The sequence below is a fragment of the Microtus oregoni genome, unplaced genomic scaffold (assembly GCF_018167655.1).
Source record: "Microtus oregoni isolate MIOR12 unplaced genomic scaffold, Mior012 000050F_ref0000143, whole genome shotgun sequence".
Lineage (NCBI taxonomy): Eukaryota > Metazoa > Chordata > Mammalia > Rodentia > Cricetidae > Microtus > Microtus oregoni.
Genome location: NW_024543256.1, coordinates 870,177 through 875,440, shown reverse-complemented (window position 1 = coordinate 875,440; position 5,264 = coordinate 870,177). Strand labels below are relative to the sequence as shown.

The following is a 5,264-nucleotide window of genomic DNA, read 5'->3' as shown; positions in this document are numbered from 1 at the left end:
CCTGAAACTTGTGGTGATCCTCCTGCCTCTACTTCCCAAGTGCTGAGATAGCAGGCATGGGTCACCAAGCCTAATTTATTTTGTTTTGTTTTTTTAAGATTGAGCCCCATGGAGCCCAGGCTGGCCCTGAATTCATGCTCTTCCTACATCCATCCCCAAAATGGTTGTATTACAGGTGTGTCATGCTTAACCTCTGGACATACTGGATGGCTGCCACCAGGCTATACCTTTAACCGACACCCAGAAGATACTTCAGACAAATAGTCTCTCTAACCTAGAATGCATTGGAGTTTCTGGAGTCATTTCTCCTACTGTTTTATTTCTGAAATATTTCAAACTACAGAAGAGTTAGTAGACCAGTCTGACGAACCCACTTACTTTGTTCTAGGATCTTTGCATCATGTCTTTAAGTAAACTGCAGAGAGGACAGTCATTAATTAACCTTTAAGTTTTGACACCTGGAACCAATCTGAGGCCCAGCCAGCTTCTTATGGAGTCCTCATATAAGGCACAATCAGAGCAACCAACCCTGATGGAGAATTGTATTTCAGAGTCCATTTGCATGGCAATACTCATCCGTTAGGCATGGTCTACTCACACTTTAGCACATTTTCTTCTTTAGACGTGGTCATGGGCAAGTGTTTGCATTTGTCAGAAACAAAAATGCAAAGTGGAACTAGAGAACATCATAGACCTTAGACCAGAAGTGGCCTGTGAGGCGCAGAAACAGATGCCATTATAAAAGCTGATGGCCCCACAGTTTAAGGACTACAAAGAGCCAGGCATGACAGCAGGCCCAGAGCTAAGTAGGTGGCTATGGAGATACTACTGAACTGCCTATGGGGGCAAAGGACCTCTCCAACAGCTGCTACCACATGAGCACCCAATGCCATCTCAAACCTCTATGGACAAAGAACAAGGTTGTAACTTGACAAGGACTGACATTCAAAACAGAGCAACAACCAGGGCATCCAACCTCTGTATAGGGAAAAGAACAACACCATTAGCCATGTGAAAATGGGCAAAGTGAGGGGCAAGCATGACAGTGAGGTACATTTGGGTCCAGACCCACAGCCTCTGAACAGGGCCATAGATCAGGACCATGCTGGCAAAGACATCCTTCAGGTAATGAGCTCTCTGCAGCTCTATGGGGCATCTAGTGGTGCTGGCATTTCTTTGTGGCCAGTACACTCCCAGGAGCAGGTAAGATATGTTAATGATTGAGCTGAAGGGCATGGGCTAGGAAGGTCGACAAGCTGGCCACTAGTGCTTCACCATAGTGTTCATAGCCCACTTTTATAAAGACACTGTTGAAAAATGCCAGTGTAAGTATTAGCTACACAGAGGCAGCTGGCCATAACCATGTATAAAAGGGCTTCCTTCCACTTTGGTTCCATCTTTGACAAGAGCAGAGAAAAGATTGGCAGTGTTCCATTTATTCAGAATTCAGAAAAAGACCCTTGAAAAGTACACATCAGCCTTCCTGGCTGCGCATTCAAGAAGTCTCTGTGATTTCTGTAGATGCAAGACTTCTCCTGATTGGCTGGCATGAGAAGGCCTAGTGTGCCCTTTTCTTCTGTGGTTACAAAAAGAATGTGGTTTTAAAAAATGTTAAAAAAAAAAAAAAAAAAAAAACAGAAAACCTCCAGCTCTCCAGCTTCCCAATTCTTAGCCTCAAGTTTCACCAACAATTTTCACCAAAAAAAAAGTAAATAAAAGTGAAACAGTATCCACAGTGTCTTCACCTTCTAGTTCATAGCCTCTAAAAGGCTCTGGAAGTTTTTATTTCCTGAGGACTTTGGATTTCTCTCTCTTGGTGCCTAAGCTGTTATTTTTCTTCTATATACTATAAAAATCCTGCTTATTGTCCTAGATGCTTTAAATGCATGGAGCAACATTTCCCAGATCTTTATTACAAATTAGAACAACCTTCCCCTTTGGTGGGATTTCACATGTAGGATTTTCCAGGCTAACTTGTCTCAAGGCCTTTTAAAACCAAATACCATCAGGTAAAGTCTGAGTTTGGGAATCTAGACCAAATTAAAGGAAGACAATGAGGATTTCCCTACCCAAAGGGTGGAGCCCCAAATAACCTTCTACTTCCTGTAGTCACACAGTCACAAAACCAGAGGCAAGTGTGTGTGTGTGTGTGTGTGTGTGTGTGTGTTTTAAATATCTACATTGGTTTTTTTTTCTCAGAGACAGTATCTCACTATGTACCTCTGGCTGTCCTGGAACAGACTGACCTTCAATTCATAGTGATCCACCTGCCTCTACCTCCATAGTGCTGTGATTAAAGACATGCTTTTTTCCCTTTGGTTTTTCAAGACAGGGTTTCTCTGTGTAACAACTCTGGCTGTACTAGGACTCCCTTTGTAGACCAGGCTAGGCCGGCCTCGAACTCACAGAGATATGTCTACCTCTGCCCTCCAAATGCTGGAATTAAAGGCATGTGCCGCCACCACCCAGGACAATGTGTTGTGAAATATTATTTTAAGGTGATTTACATTTATTTATACTGTGGAACCATTTGTTTAATGATGCAAAGATATGCTGCATTCTTTTATATTGCTTGTGTTTAACTCTGTGAAGCTGTAATTTTGCCTATCTAAAACAAATGATTGGCCTAATGAAGAGCTGAATGGCCAATAACTTGGCAGAAGAGAATAATAGGTAGGACTGACAGGCAGAGAGAATAAATAGAAGGAGAAAAAGAGGGATCAGGAAGCAAGAAAGATCAAGAAACAAGAAAAGGAGGAAAGGAGGATACTAGGGACCAGCCAACCAGTCACACAGCCAGACATGAAATAAAAAGTAAAGAAAAGATATACAGAAATAGAGAAAGGTTATAAAAAAAAGCCCAGAGGCAAAAGGTAGCTGGGATAATTTAAGAAAAGCTGGCTAGAAACAAGCCAAGCTAAGGCTGGACCTTCATAAGAAATAATAAGTCTCTGTGTGATTATTTGGGAGCTGGGTGGCGGGCCCTCAAAAGCGTAAGATAAAAAAACCACCACCAACAATGGGGCCTTTTAATAGACCCTAAAACAGAGAACCCTCACACTGTCAATGTATTTCCCCTGAGAAAATACAGCAAGTGAACTGGAGCAGAGGAGGAGAAACTGGGTGGTAATTAGAAACTCTAGTTTATAGACAAGCAAAGATGTTAGAGCAATTGAATGTCACAGTTTCTGAGCCAGAGCCCTTTCCAGATGATAGACTCCAAACCAGGAAGAGCACTGACAAAAGTGGGTAAAGGACCAGTTAGGCCTAGGCAGCCGCCAAGGCAGGAGATCAGAGCCTCTAGCAATGACACCAGAGCAGCCTGTCCCTCCTGCCTGAAAGTAGTAGAACAGGATTCATAAAGAAATGAAGCACTCTATTTCAGTATACCTTTCTTTACTTCTTACCCTGTGGCTTGCTGTGTAGCTGGGTGGCTGGTCCCTGGAGTCCTTCGCTCCTTTTCCTTTTGCTTCCCAATCTTCTCTTCCCAGATTTTTCTTCCTATTTATTCTTTCTACCTTCCAGCCCCACCTATCCTTTCTCCTGCCTAGCTATTGGCGGTTCAGATCTTTATGAGACCAATCAGGTGTTTTAGGCAGGCAAAGTAACACAGCTTCACAGTTAAACAAATGCAACATAAGAGAATGCAACTCATTTTTGCATCATTAAACAAATGTTTCACAGCATAAACAGATGTAACACATCTTAAAATAGTATTCCACAACTAGTGCTTTTACTTCCTAATCATAAATCATCTCATGAGTCATTTTTTTTACACAAGATCTCACTGTGTATCCCTGATTGGCTTGAAACTAGCTATGTAGATCAGAATTTCCTCAAGGTCACAGAAGTCCACCTGCCTTTGCTTCAGAGATCTGAAATTAAAGAGGTGCACTCTCATACCCTGCTAGGTCCTTGTTTGTAAATAGATGTTTCCTATATCCATCGTCCAGTCACAAAAAAAAAAAAAAACTGATTCAGAGGCTGAACATGAATTACAAATATTTGACCGATAGCTCAGGTTTGTTACTAACTTACACTTAAATTAACCCATATTTATATTTATGCTTTGCCGCGTGGCTCATGGCTTGTTACCTCATTTTTTATACATTTATGCAGCTGGCTGGCATCTCTCTCCTGACTCTGTGCTCCTTCTTCCCATCATTCTCAGTTTGACTTTTTTCCTAACTTCCTGCCCAGTTACCAGCCTATCAGCTTTTTATTAACCAATGAAAGTAATACATTTTCATAGTGTAGACAAAGATTGTTCCACAGTACTTGTTTTTTGTCTTTAATCATTTATGATTCTTCAACACTTTTAATACATGTATACAGTATATCTACATCAATCAAATCCATAGGTCCTTCCTTTGTTTTTTGGGGGGGAGGGGGGAGGGTGTCTCACATTATAGCCCAGGCTTACTTAATAAACTTACTCCTGCCTCTACCTGTCAAGTGTTGGGGTTAGTTGCATGTTCCAGCACTCCCAGTGAGAAATGTATTAGTTAGCATTGAAGGGAGACTAGGCTCAGCTCAATGCTCTGAAAATGACACACAGCCAGTCATAGTTAAGAGGAGGTAGAGATGAGGGAAAGGAGAACACAGAGACCTTAAGCTCTCTGTACTCTAATACCAAGCTATGCACCTACCAGCTGTGACTTTTCCTCAGCAGTGTGACCTTGGACCAGAACCAATTTACATACCCATAAAATGTGGAAATTGGCAGCTCTCTCTCTCTCTCTCTCTCTCTCTCTCTCTCTCTCTTTTACTGGCTGGAGAGACAGTCATAGGTGCTGGTAACCGAACCCATATATTTTTGGTTGTGAGCCTTGCCTTTAATGGCTGAGCCATCTCTCCAGCCCTGGCAGTTCTTTCTTGAAGCCTGCATCCATGTTTCTGGTGCATAATAGTCTCTTTTGCCCTTGAAACAGGGTTTCTCTCTATAGTCCAGGCTGTTACTATAACTCAATTTATAATCCAAACTGGTCTTAAACAGGTGATAATCTGCCTGCCTCATCTTCTGGCCTCCTGAGATTACAGGTATGAACTACCTCACCCAGGTTTTGTATTTTTAAAAAAAATACACATTTATTTTAAAATATTTATTTTCTTTGAGACAGAATGTCACTGCATAGCCCAGGTTGCTGGCTTCAAACTCACAGCAGTCCTCCTCTCTCAGCTACCTGGGTGCTGGAATTAACATATGCTATACTCAGTTTATTACGGTCCTTTTCCTAACAGTCACAAGTGTTACCTCCTCTACT

The 5,264-nt window shown here is 41.9% G+C and overlaps 1 pseudogene; it reads right to left on the bottom strand.

Moving 5' to 3' along the window:
• Window positions 1–628: 628 nt before the first annotated feature.
• Window positions 629–1,397, bottom strand: LOC121437068 (annotated as a pseudogene).
• Window positions 1,398–5,264: the final 3,867 nt, after the last annotated feature.